Source organism: Phoenix dactylifera, chromosome 1 (assembly GCF_051530095.1).
Source record: "Phoenix dactylifera cultivar Ajwa chromosome 1, Ajwa_hap1_PhDact_Kaust_v1.1, whole genome shotgun sequence".
Lineage (NCBI taxonomy): Eukaryota > Viridiplantae > Streptophyta > Magnoliopsida > Arecales > Arecaceae > Phoenix > Phoenix dactylifera.
The window spans coordinates 18885530-18898581 of record NC_143190.1 but is presented as its reverse complement, the minus strand read 5'-3'; the positions used below and the strand labels follow the sequence as shown (position 1 = coordinate 18898581).

At 42.4% G+C, this 13052-nt stretch overlaps 1 non-coding gene across 1 annotated transcript; it reads right to left on the bottom strand.

Annotated features, from left to right (window-relative positions):
- Positions 1-711: 711 nt before the first annotated feature.
- Positions 712-783, bottom strand: TRNAC-GCA (transfer RNA cysteine (anticodon GCA)). The gene has a single exon. It is a non-coding gene; the product is annotated as a tRNA-Cys (tRNA).
- Between the last annotated feature and the right edge of the window lie 12269 nt (positions 784-13052).

Below are 13052 nucleotides of genomic sequence, written 5' to 3'. Positions count from 1 at the left end.
ATCTCACCAATGAAATCTATGAACAAGTCAAAACTAAATTGAATGGTGGCACAATCAGAATAATCATATCTATGTAATCATATGCCAAAATTCTAAACTACGATAACTGCAGAAAAATCAAAACAAAAATAAAAGTAAAATGACTACAAAAAATTGAAAAAATATAAAAATAGCTCTATTTACCAAATATATAAATAATTGCAATGCTATAGTTGCATGATCATATTAATTATGCAAAAAAATGTGCCAATCACTTAACAAAATTCTATTACCGCAAAATCCTTAGATTATTCTATTTTCTAGGATAAAAATCTAACCAACAAAATTTGGCAAAACAAAATTAAAATAACAAGATAATTGTGTATTGCAATGCTATAGTTGCACGATCATATTAATTATGCAAAAAAATGCGCCAATCACTTAACAAAATTCTATTATCGCAAAATCCTTAGATTATTCTATTTTCTAGGATAAAAATCTAACCAACAAAATTTGGCAAAACAAAATTAAAATAACCACTTAACAAGATAATTGTGTATTGCAATGCTATAGTTGCACGATCATATTAATTATGCAAAAAAATGCGCCAATCACTTAACAAAATTCTATTACCGCAAAATCCTTAGATTATTCTATTTTCTAGGATAAAAATCTAACCAACAAAATTTGGCAAAACAAAATTAAAATAACCACTTAATAAGATAATTGTGTAGGGCCTAACCGGGTTCGAACCGGTGACCTATTGATCTGCAGTCAATTGCTCTACCACTGAGCTATAGACCCATGTTGTAGCTACTCAAATTAGTAATGCTAAAGACGAATATACATTCATTAGGTGTGGCACTTCGCTCTCTCGTCCAACTCTTGGAGACCAGTTACATGTCTCTCTCACATACCTTTATCTACCAGGTGGGATGGCGAAGGAGATCTATGCAGCAGCTTTCCAGGCGCCTGAAACACAAGATAGGAACACCAGATCATGCATCATCCAAAGAGCCATGAGAGAGATGAAATATATATATATTAGGGTTTCTCATAAAGACTGGCTTCTATTGATTATAGATTAATTTTAATTTAATTTATTACGTGATACAAGCTAAATTGTCGTCTGAATGAATATTAAAAAGAACATAATTAATTTGTGTTCATATAGTTATTTTGGGCTATATTGCTTTCTTTTTTTTTTGGTAAAACAGTCGCTCATGGTAATCTGGCGTGAGTACAACCAACTGAGTCAATATCCAAAATGTGGCCTAAAGGAGGCGGTACAACATCTGCCCATATCCATAAAATCTCTCCAGAGTGATATGATGAGAGCACAAAAGCGCAATCTACATACTGCTTAAATTAGTATTATTGCTAACAAGATAATGATAATATCGCTGAATTAATATTATATTTTTGTTGGATACAGGTGATCGTAAATCAAAGCTAAAATGCGCATTGGGTCTAAAAAGATGCATTACTGTAGGCCAACTGCAGAGCACCTGGATCAGGCCATGGCGCAGAAGGATATAGCCGGCTTAGCTCAACCAGATTAGAGAGGACCCAACCGCATGGGTCAGCCCCAGTTGCACACTAGAAGAAGGCTAAGTTCAGCTGCATGAAAGATCAGCCGTGAACCGTGCGAAAACAGGGGAGGGGTCCGCGTTTCCAGCCTTTTTGAGTTTGTGGTTCATCCTTCCTTCCGCATCAGTTTCTCCCGCGTGCGATCTTCCAGCATCCTAGCTTCCTCCCGCGTTCTTCCTCGCATTCCACGCGTCTGTTCGAGTTCGCGATCAAATCTCCCGCGATGCATGCCAAAGATCCCATGGTTGCCTTCTTCTTCAGCCGTTCCAGCATCCAGCTGCGTCCACCTCTTCCAGATTCGCAATCATCCGAGTTCCAGGTCCCCGCATCCACGCCCCATTCTCCACGTGCGATCCAGCCCCATCTTCTGCGTGCGATCCAGCCATCCATTCTAGTCATCCGCGTCAGAGTTGTTGGGAACCCGCCCATGCCGCTGATATTTCAAAAATTTTTCAGATGGCAGCGGAATCGGCATGCACGGGTTCGACGTTCATCGCATGAACGTTGTTTCGAGACCTTTCGTAATTAGGTAAGAATTAAAACTTTTAAAACTATTAGGAAGATCAAATCTTCACCTTGCGCGGGTAGATGATCACCGCAAATCTGAATTCGTGGTTTTGGAAGAGGGTTCGCTTGAAGCCGTTCAAACGTCCGGCCTCTACGGGTATCCACACGAAGCAGAGGACCGATCAAAGCTTTCTTGTCTTCCCGGGGTGCTAGCTCCCTTGCAAAGACTACTTTTGATGGCTGATCTCCTCTCTTTCAATCAACCCTTGATTGTGCTTGAGAGGAGGAAGAGGAAGAAGGAACTTAAGGAAGAAGAATACAGCTTCTGCAGCCTTCTTTCTTTTCCTTGCGTTGGAAGAAGGATTGGAGGAAGAGGATGACGCCAACGCTTGGACTTTGCTCTCCCTTTGCTTGCGGCTGAACCAAGAGAGGAGAGGGGCTGGTGGCGGCAGCAAGAGGAGGAAGAGAGCTCACCCCTAGGGCGCCGGCCCTAGGTCCCTTTTTATAAGCATCAAGGGCTCCTACAAGTTAGGAGCCCTTGACAGCCTTCCTTCTTTGGAGCGCCGGCCACCTTCTCTCTTCTTGTCGCCCTAAGCAATTGGAGAGGGGCTGATGCCCCTCTTAGTTGGTTAACCTAATCCTCTTCCAAAGAGGATTAGGTGCCTCTCTCATGGTTTCATCCTAATCTAATTAGGATTAGCCAATTTTGGGTTCAACTATGCTAGTCCTAATCCAATTAGGACTTGGATGAATCATGACTCAATTGAACTCTTCAATCCTAATCCAATTAGGAGTCATGTTGATTCATTAGATTATTAATTAATTAGGACTTAAGGAATCCTAATCCAATTAGGATTTGTTTAATTTTAGTCCTAATCCAATTAGGACTCTATTTGAATCCGAAGTCCTAATCCGATTAGGACTCTAGGAATCCTACTCCAAGTAGGAATCCAATTTTAATTCAAAACTCCTAATCTCATTAGGATTTTAGGAATCATATCCCAAGTAGGAATCCCAGTCCTACTCCAACTAGGATTCCCAGTCCTAATCCAATTAGGACTCTAGGTATCCTACCCGAAGTAGGATTCTTGTTTCAAGTCCAATTAATTAATTCCCTTTGTTCCTTCAACTTCTTATCAATCAAATTGATTTCTTGTGATTCCTAATCACGATTTCAACCATCGGATCGGTCAATACTTCTAGTGTGTGTGACCCCATAGGTTCTATTCTGACTGGTAGTGAGATATATTGTGATCTCTATCTCAATATCGTTGAAAACTCCTTTCAATGGGTTGGAACGATTCCAACTCAACTCATTAGGGTTTATCGATCATCAAGATAATCCCTATGAGTCCCACCATCCACCAGTGACACCTAGCAGCATGTAGTGGCTACCCAGCAGAATGGAATGATGAACCTCTAGGTGCAGTTAACGTGTGATACAGTCCTACTATCGTGGATCCCTACAGGACGGAGGTCATGGACAACTCGTCAAACCCCATCGTCTGTCATATGTCAAGATTTATTCGACTCGAGTTCGATGGTGGAAAACTCTTTCTCCACTTTATATTACTGCCCTGGCCAAGGTCTTAGAACTCAGTCTAACAAATCACATAGGATCACTCCTTTTCTATCAAGGTCGATAGATTCCTTATAGGTGCATACCCTACTCCTACAGTGAACCTACTGCAGCCAATCTACACTGCATGGACCCATATGGCTAGAGACTATGTATGTGTGCAGTCAAACTACAATAACCTCACTGTGAGTAGCCGAAGCACCGCAGGTCAAAGGACCAGTCACACTACTGCAACATCAAGCAAGTCACTGACGAGTGGATAGACATCCAAGTGACTTCTTGTCTTGGTCACGCTCAGTACCCTTGTTCTCTAACAAGCACCTGCACTATCACTTCAGTGTCCCTACACTGTGGACTCAAGTCTCGTCCATCCAGAAGGAAAGTGATCTGTGCACTGATCGGATCGATCACCGTCCTCGTGATGATCCATTGATCAGGAGCATTTAGAAATTAATCACCAATGATACATGGCTCAAATTCTCAACTCTTGAGAATATGTATCATCATCTTATTAATTCCTTGGACGATTCATAGACACATAAATAATATGAATGAAAAGATGCCTTTTATTTATTCAATAATAAACAGTCAAGTACAAAATTATGTCCCTAGAATCAACAATGTGTCAGCCAAATTGGCTTCTAGGGCATACATCTAACAATCTCCCACTTGCACTAAAGCCAATTGGTCATATATCTTAGGCACATCTTCTCAAGGTGGGCTTCAGTCTTTTGCTGACTCAGCTGCTTAGTGAACGGGTCCGCCACGTTATCCGCGGAGTCTACTCTCTGCACCTCTACATCCTAGTCGCGTATGAAATGGAAGTGCCGCTCTATGTGCTTGGACTTCTGATGAGACCATGGCTCCATAGCTAGTGCTATGGTGCCAATGTTATCGCAGTAAAGTGTTATGGCATCTAATGACATTACACCTAACTCTGCAATTAACTTTTAATCAGAAGGTTTCCACTGCACCCTTAGATATGGCTTAACATTCAGCTTCTAAGGTAGAATCTATAATGATCGGTTGTTTGGAACTCTTCCAATTTACTGAACCACAATTGCACATATTCTGATGTAGACTTTCTATCATCTATATGTGTGCATCCTTCTACCTTCAACTCTGATCTTCTCCCAAAGACCAAGAACATGTCCTTAGTTCTTCTCAAGTACTTAAGACTGTTCTTTCACAGCTATCCAGTGCTTCTTGCCTGGATCCGACTGATATCTGCTTGTGACACTCACAGCAAGAGCTATATCAGGTCGTGTACACAGCATGGCATACATGAGGCTTCCTATTGTCGATGCATAGGGAATCTTGCTCATGCGTTGAATCTCTTCAGATGTGTTGGGGCACATCTTCTTGGAGAGATGAATTCCATGCCTAAGGGGTAAGAAACCCCTTTTGGAGTTTTCCATGCTGAACCTCTTCAGCACCTCCTCTATGTACATCTTCTGTGAAAGGCCAAGCATCCTTTTAGATCTATCTCTATAGACCTTTATTCCCAAAATATAGGATGCTTCCCCAAGGTCTTTCATGGAGAATTCTTTTTGACAACCAGACCTTGACCGAGGTTAGCATGGGAATATCATTCCCAATCAGGAGAATGTCATCTACGTACAGTACAAGAAAAACGACAGCACTCCCACTAACCTTTTGAAAACACACGGTTCCTCTTCGTTTTTGATGAAATCAAACGTTTTGATTGCGTCATCGAAACGAGTGTTCCAACTCCGAGATGCTTGCTTTAGTCCATAGATGGACCTTTGCAGCTTGCAGACCTTGTGATCTCCATCACTGGAAGTGAAACCCAAAGGTTGTTCTATATAGATATCTTCATCAAGATATCCATTCAGGAAAGCAGTTTTCACATCCATCTGCCAGATTTCATAATCATGAAATGCTGCAATGGCAAGCAATGTTCGGATGGATTTTAGCATGGCTACAGGTGAAAAGGTCTCCTGATAGTCAATGCCTTCGCGCTGACTATACCCTTTCGCCACAAGCCTTGCCTTATAGGTCTCTACCTCTCCATCCGAACCTATCTTTCTTTTGTAGATCTATTTGCATCCAATAGGTACAATACCTTCTGGTGGATCTACTAAGGTCCAGACTTGGTTGGAATGCATGGAGTCTAACTCTGACTTCATAGCTTCCAGCCATTTCTCGGAATCGATATCAGATATCGCCTCGTTGTAGGTTTTGGGATCCTGTATGTGATCCCTATCTCCCACCAGGAACATTTCCTCGGTATCCTCTTCTAGTATACCTAAGTATCTATCGGGAGGATGGGAGACCCTACTAGATCTACGAGGTGGTCGAGGGACATCGTGTACTGGCTCTTTATGAATGGGTTCTATAGGATCCATGACTCGTTGCTTTTCAGAGACTTTCTCTTCAAGCTCAATTTTCCTCCCACTGCCTCTATCAAGGATAAACTGATTTTCCAAGAAGATGGCATGACGGCTCACAAACACATTGTGATCCTCTGAGACGTAAAAGTTGTATCCTAATGACTCTTTAGGATATCCTATAAAACGAGCACTTATGGTCCTAGCCTCTAACTTGTCCGCCTGTAGTCTCTTGACATGGGCCGGACATCCCCAAATCTTGAGATGACCCAGACTTGGTTTCTTACCATGCCATATCTCATACGGTGTAGTAGGAACGGATTTAGAGGGAACTCTATTCAATAAATAAATCGCTGTGAGTAAGGCATCTCCCCAAAGGAACATAGGTAAATCAGTGAAGCTCATCATGGACCTGACCATGTCCAACAGGGTCCGATTCCTCCTCTCTGACACCCCGTTGAGTTGAGGTGTACCCGGAGGTGTCCATTGTGAGACTATGCCGTTTTCTTTGAGATAGTCCCGGAATTCCCCACTAAGGTATTCTCCTCCTCGATCTGATCGATGAGCCTTAAGAGGTTTTTCAGTTTGTTTTTCTACTTCATTCTTGAACTCTTTGAACTTTTCAAAGGATTCAGACTTGTGTCTCATAAGATACACATACCCATACCGTGAATAATCATCGGTAAAGGTAATGAAGTAAGAATAACGTCCCCTGGCTAGCACATCGAATGGGCCACATACATCTGTATGTATTAGGGTAAGTATTTCAGTGGTCCTCTCCCCATGTCCTACAAAGGGCAGTCTAGCCATTTTTCTTTGAAGACAGGACTCGCAAACTGGATATGACTCGGAAGTCAATGAGCCGAGAAGCCCATCTTTATCCATTTTGTTCATCCTATCCTCTCCAATATGGCCAAGTCTGAGGTGCCACAAATATCTTTGGTTTATCTCATCTCTGGATCTTTTGAATCCTTTGGCACTCATATCTTGCTCGGTAACATTCACAGATACATCCATATGTAAATGATAGAGACTGTCGATCATGAAACTACGTGCGACTATTTTATTTCTTAAATAAATAGAACAGCAGACTTTGTCAAATGTAAAAACATGACCTTCCTGTGCTAGACATGAAACAGAAATCAAATTTCTGCTAGCAACAGGTACATAATAGCAGTCTCTAAGTATTAAACTAAATCCAGACGGTAGTCGCAGATGGTAGGTGCCCACAGCCACAACAGCAACTTTTGCCCCGTTGCCAACCCTAAGGGTTACCGCACCTTCCGCCAGCCTTCTACTTTCCTTTAGACCCTGCATGGTAGTGCACAGATGAGCACTAGAACCAGAATCTATAACCCAACTAGAAGTAGAAGAAACCGTTAGATTAGTTTCAATTATGAGCAAGTCTATACCTTCTGAAGGTGTGTCACCTTTCTTGTTCTTCAGGCTCTCGAGGTATGAAGGACAGTTTCTCTTCCAGTGGCCTTCGACATTGCAGTGGAAACATTTTCCTTTGTCGTTAGCCTTTTTCTTTTGAACTTCCTTCTTTGGCTTCTTGTCTTTCTTCTGCTTCTTAGCAGGCTTCTTTTTCTTCCAAGTAGACTTTCTCTTGGAACCAGAAGTCAACTCAGCAGCAAGGACATTGCCCCTTGAACCTTTCAAGGCTCCCTCAGCAGTTACCAACATGTTGATTAGTTCAGTCTTAGTGCATTCAATCTTATTCATGTGGTAGTTTACTATAAACTGACCAAATGAATCAGGAAGTGACTGTAGGATCAAATCCACTTGTAATTCCTTGTGCATGTCCATACCGAGCTTCTCAAGCTCCTCTAGGTCCTTGATCATGGTCAGACCGTGATCATGGACAGACTGCCCCTCGCGCATCTTCACTTTGAAAAGCCTCTTGGACACTTCAAAACGAGCTGTGCGACTCTGCTCACCATACAACTCTTGCAGGTGTGCCAGTATGTCCCTAGCAGTCTTTATATTTTCATGCTGGCATTGGAGTTCATTAGACATGGATGCCATCATATAGCATTTTACTCTAATGTCATCATCCAACCACTTTTTATGCATTTCACGCTGAACATCAGTAGGACGTGCTGGTAGTGTGGGGATATCTGAATCGAGTATGTAGCCTATCTTCTCACAGTCCAAAACTATTTTGAGATTTCTAAGCCAGTCTTTGTAATTGGTTCCGGTCAGTCGGTTGGTCTCAAGAATACGGGTCAAAGGGTTTGAAGCTGACATTGAATCTGCAGAGAGTAAAGATTCTAGTTAGACTTTTGTACTTGATCCTAATCTGTTCTAAGGTCTTTTAGAACAAATGTAACTCCCACTATTTTCTCGAATTCCTCACACTCCCCTGGTAGGAAAACGGAAATCCCACACGACTAGGGTTTCTAGTGGGTACTGCGGTCCCACCGATTTATATGCCACCTCACCTAACAGTTATTGGTGACACATAGATAGATGAGTGTACAACTCTTGTACAATGCTTCTCAAGCATGTTGCAGTGTAACTTGGTCTCTAAGCCATGAAGACCTCACCTAACAGTTATTGGTCCCATTTCTTAGTTAAGTCAGACCCACCGTATAACCGTAGGAATAAAGTCGTCATTGGGTCCTCACCTAACAGTTATTGGTGCCCAACCCCACCTTTACCCTACAACATCTCATGTCTATAGAGAGGTCCAGCCCCCCGATGCAACTTGACCACTGTGTCCAGCCGAGACAAATCAACATCAGAAAGGCCTTAGCAGCTCTACTACAGTGGAAGACCTATTGACTTAATATTGGTTAATCAGGTCTTAGTGTTTGCAACTTGAGCCCTTCATAAGAGGTAATCGAACAATTGGCCAGGTAAGCAGGTGGGAGGCTCCCCTTACTCAGAGAGTAAGGTCCTAATTAAGTAACCACCTTTCATGCTTTCCTAGACACCAATTAGATCAATTAATCTAATATGACTTGCTCATGTCGGTTCACTCTCGACTTGATTGAGGAGGTTTTGATTTAGGTCTCAATTGGGTTTGCTACATCACATGTAAACCTATCTACCCGACTCGCATTTACATCACATGCAAACGGCACATCACAGGCAGTTATAATCGCAGCATCAAATTAAAGCTAAACTTTAACTAGGTGATGATTATGGATTCTAATTAGGTCGTATTACAAGCACATGCACATCAATCGATCAAGTGGTCTTCAACTCTTGAATTGGTTCCAAGCCTCCTTGATTCGATCCTTGATCAACTCTTGATCCCATCGCCATCAACCGCTTAGATCACCTTTCATCTCATGCCTTTGCTTCAACTTGACCGTTGATGTACATCACATCACAGAAATACAACCAGATGTAAAATAAAAATAAAAATAATTTACATCTCCTTTTAGGAGGCACGCACGCCTCTCAAAACATCAAACAAGATGCATGCAAGCATCTGAAAAATTACATGACATCGCAGATCACATCGCAGGTCATTACATTTGATACCAAAAGGGTTTGAATCCTATGATCATCACCGTATGCAACAATTATAATTTTCAGATCTGAAAACTAACTGATTGTATCATGACATAGGTCGCTGATCATGCTAATCATGATTCTAAACTTTGTAATCCCATTAACAATGCATTTAGAATCATCTTTTTATCACATAAAAATCAGCATGCAAAAAATCAGCACCCCTGAAAAATCTGCATGCAGAATTTTTCAGCATGCATGATCATTCAATTTTCAGATCTATTATGCCTTTAGATATTTAATTCTTACCTTAATCTACGAAGCCTAGGCTCTGATACCACTGTTGGGAACCCGCCCATGCCGCTGATATTTCAAAAATTTTTCAGATGGCAGCGGAATCGGCATGCACGGGTTCGACGTTCATCGCATGAACGTTGTTTCGAGACCTTTCGTAATTAGGTAAGAATTAAAACTTTTAAAACTATTAGGAAGATCAAATCTTCACCTTGCGCGGGTAGATGATCACCGCAAATCTGAATTCGTGGTTTTGGAAGAGGGTTCGCTTGAAGCCGTTCAAACGTCCGGCCTCTACGGGTATCCACACGAAGCAGAGGACCGATCAAAGCTTTCTTGTCTTCCCGGGGTGCTAGCTCCCTTGCAAAGACTACTTTTGATGGCTGATCTCCTCTCTTTCAATCAACCCTTGATTGTGCTTGAGAGGAGGAAGAGGAAGAAGGAACTCAAGGAAGAAGAATACAGCTTCTGCAACCTTCTTTCTTTTCCTTGCGTTGGAAGAAGGATTGGAGGAAGAGGATGACGCCAACGCTTGGACTTTGCTCTCCCTTTGCTTGCGGCTGAACCAAGAGAGGAGAGGGGCTGGTGGCGGCAGCAAGAGGAGGAAGAGAGCTCACCCCTAGGGCGCCGGCCCTAGGTCCCTTTTTATAAGCATCAAGGGCTCCTACAAGTTAGGAGCCCTTGACAGCCTTCCTTCTTTGGAGCGCCGGCCACCTTCTCTCTTCTTGTCGCCCTAAGCAATTGGAGAGGGGCTGATGCCCCTCTTAGTTGGTTAACCTAATCCTCTTCCAAAGAGGATTAGGTGCCTCTCTCATGGTTTCATCCTAATCTAATTAGGATTAGCCAATTTTGGGTTCAACTATGCTAGTCCTAATCCAATTAGGACTTGGATGAATCATGACTCAATTGAACTCTTCAATCCTAATCCAATTAGGAGTCATGTTGATTCATTAGATTATTAATTAATTAGGACTTAAGGAATCCTAATCCAATTAGGATTTGTTTAATTTTAGTCCTAATCCAATTAGGACTCTATTTGAATCCGAAGTCCTAATCCGATTAGGACTCTAGGAATCCTACTCCAAGTAGGAATCCAATTTTAATTCAAAACTCCTAATCTCATTAGGATTTTAGGAATCCTATCCCAAGTAGGAATCCCAGTCCTACTCCAACTAGGATTCCCAGTCCTAATCCAATTAGGACTCTAGGTATCCTACCCGAAGTAGGATTCTTGTTTCAAGTCCAATTAATTAATTCCCTTTGTTCCTTCAACTTCTTATCAATCAAATTGATTTCTTGTGATTCCTAATCACGATTTCAACCATCGGATCGGTCAATACTTCTAGTGTGTGTGACCCCATAGGTTCTATTCTGACTGGTAGTGAGATATATTGTGATCTCTATCTCAATATCGTTGAAAACTCCTTTCAATGGGTTGGAACGATTCCAACTCAACTCATTAGGGTTTATCGATCATCAAGATAATCCCTATGAGTCCCACCATCCACCAGTGACACCTAGCAGCATGTAGTGGCTACCCAGCAGAATGGAATGATGAACCTCTAGGTGCAGTTAACGTGTGATACAGTCCTACTATCGTGGATCCCTACAGGACGGAGGTCATGGACAACTCGTCAAACCCCATCGTCTGTCATATGTCAAGATTTATTCGACTCGAGTTCGATGGTGGAAAACTCTTTCTCCACTTTATATTACTGCCCTGGCCAAGGTCTTAGAACTCAGTCTAACAAATCACATAGGATCACTCCTTTTCTATCAAGGTCGATAGATTCCTTATAGGTGCATACCCTACTCCTACAGTGAACCTACTGCAGCCAATCTACACTGCATGGACCCATATGGCTAGAGACTATGTATGTGTGCAGTCAAACTACAATAACCTCACTGTGAGTAGCCGAAGCACCGCAGGTCAAAGGACCAGTCACACTACTGCAACATCAAGCAAGTCACTGACGAGTGGATAGACATCCAAGTGACTTCTTGTCTTGGTCACGCTCAGTACCCTTGTTCTCTAACAAGCACCTGCACTATCACTTCAGTGTCCCTACACTGTGGACTCAAGTCTCGTCCATCCAGAAGGAAAGTGATCTGTGCACTGATCGGATCGATCACCGTCCTCGTGATGATCCATTGATCAGGAGCATTTAGAAATTAATCACCAATGATACATGGCTCAAATTCTCAACTCTTGAGAATATGTATCATCATCTTATTAATTCCTTGGACGATTCATAGACACATAAATAATATGAATGAAAAGATGTCTTTTATTTATTCAATAATAAACAGTCAAGTACAAAATTATGTCCCTAGAATCAACAATGTGTCAGCCAAATTGGCTTCTAGGGCATACATCTAACAAGAGTCCCATCATCCCATGCGTCCATTTGAAGGACTTCGTCTCAGCCTTCTGCCCTTCTTAGAGTCCACGTCCCTCCTCTTCTCCTGAGCATGTCTACGTTCATCCATCCGTGCGTCCAGCTCATCCGGGTGTGATCCCACGCATCCATCTGATCTGTCCGCTCATCCTGCCCGCTTCGTCCGCTCATCCCACGCGTCCACCCGCTCCATCCGCTCATCCCGCGCGTCTCACATGTTCCAGCTTTCGGAGATCGAGTCCCAGCAATCCTCAGCATTCGAGCCTTCCACATCTCATCTCAAGCATCCACTGGAAGGGGTCTTCAGTTTGGATATGAAAGCAAGGGTGTTGCCCAAGGTGACAAGCCAAGAGGGGGGGGGGGGTGAATTGGTTTCTCTTAATTTTTACTATCTTACTTATGTCAATTGATGAGTTAGTGAAATAGAACAAAGCACAATACAAACACACAGGAAGTATAGTGGTTCGGTGCTCTCCTAAGCACCTACGTCCACTCCCCAAGCGACCCCTTGGGAATTCACTATAATCCCGCGGATTACAGTTGGATTGTTTTCCGGGCTCACAATCCAAAAACCTTTACACTTTGGTTTTCCGGGATCACCAAGAACCTATATTGGTTTTACGGGCTCACCAACGAACCTTCACAATTGGTTTTACGGATTCACCAATAAACCTACACCGTTGGTTTTACGGGCTCACCAACAAACCTTTACAAGGTGATTAATAAAAGAAAGAAGAAACTTGAAGCTCCTAGTTGAGCAAATGTAACATTTATAAGCTACAAGGAAGAGTTAAGAGAATAGTTATCGCTTGATGAGACTTCTCTCTTCTTTGTCAAGAATGCTTCACTCTTCAAGGGTGGATGGAGCTTTTGATATCTCTTAGAGTC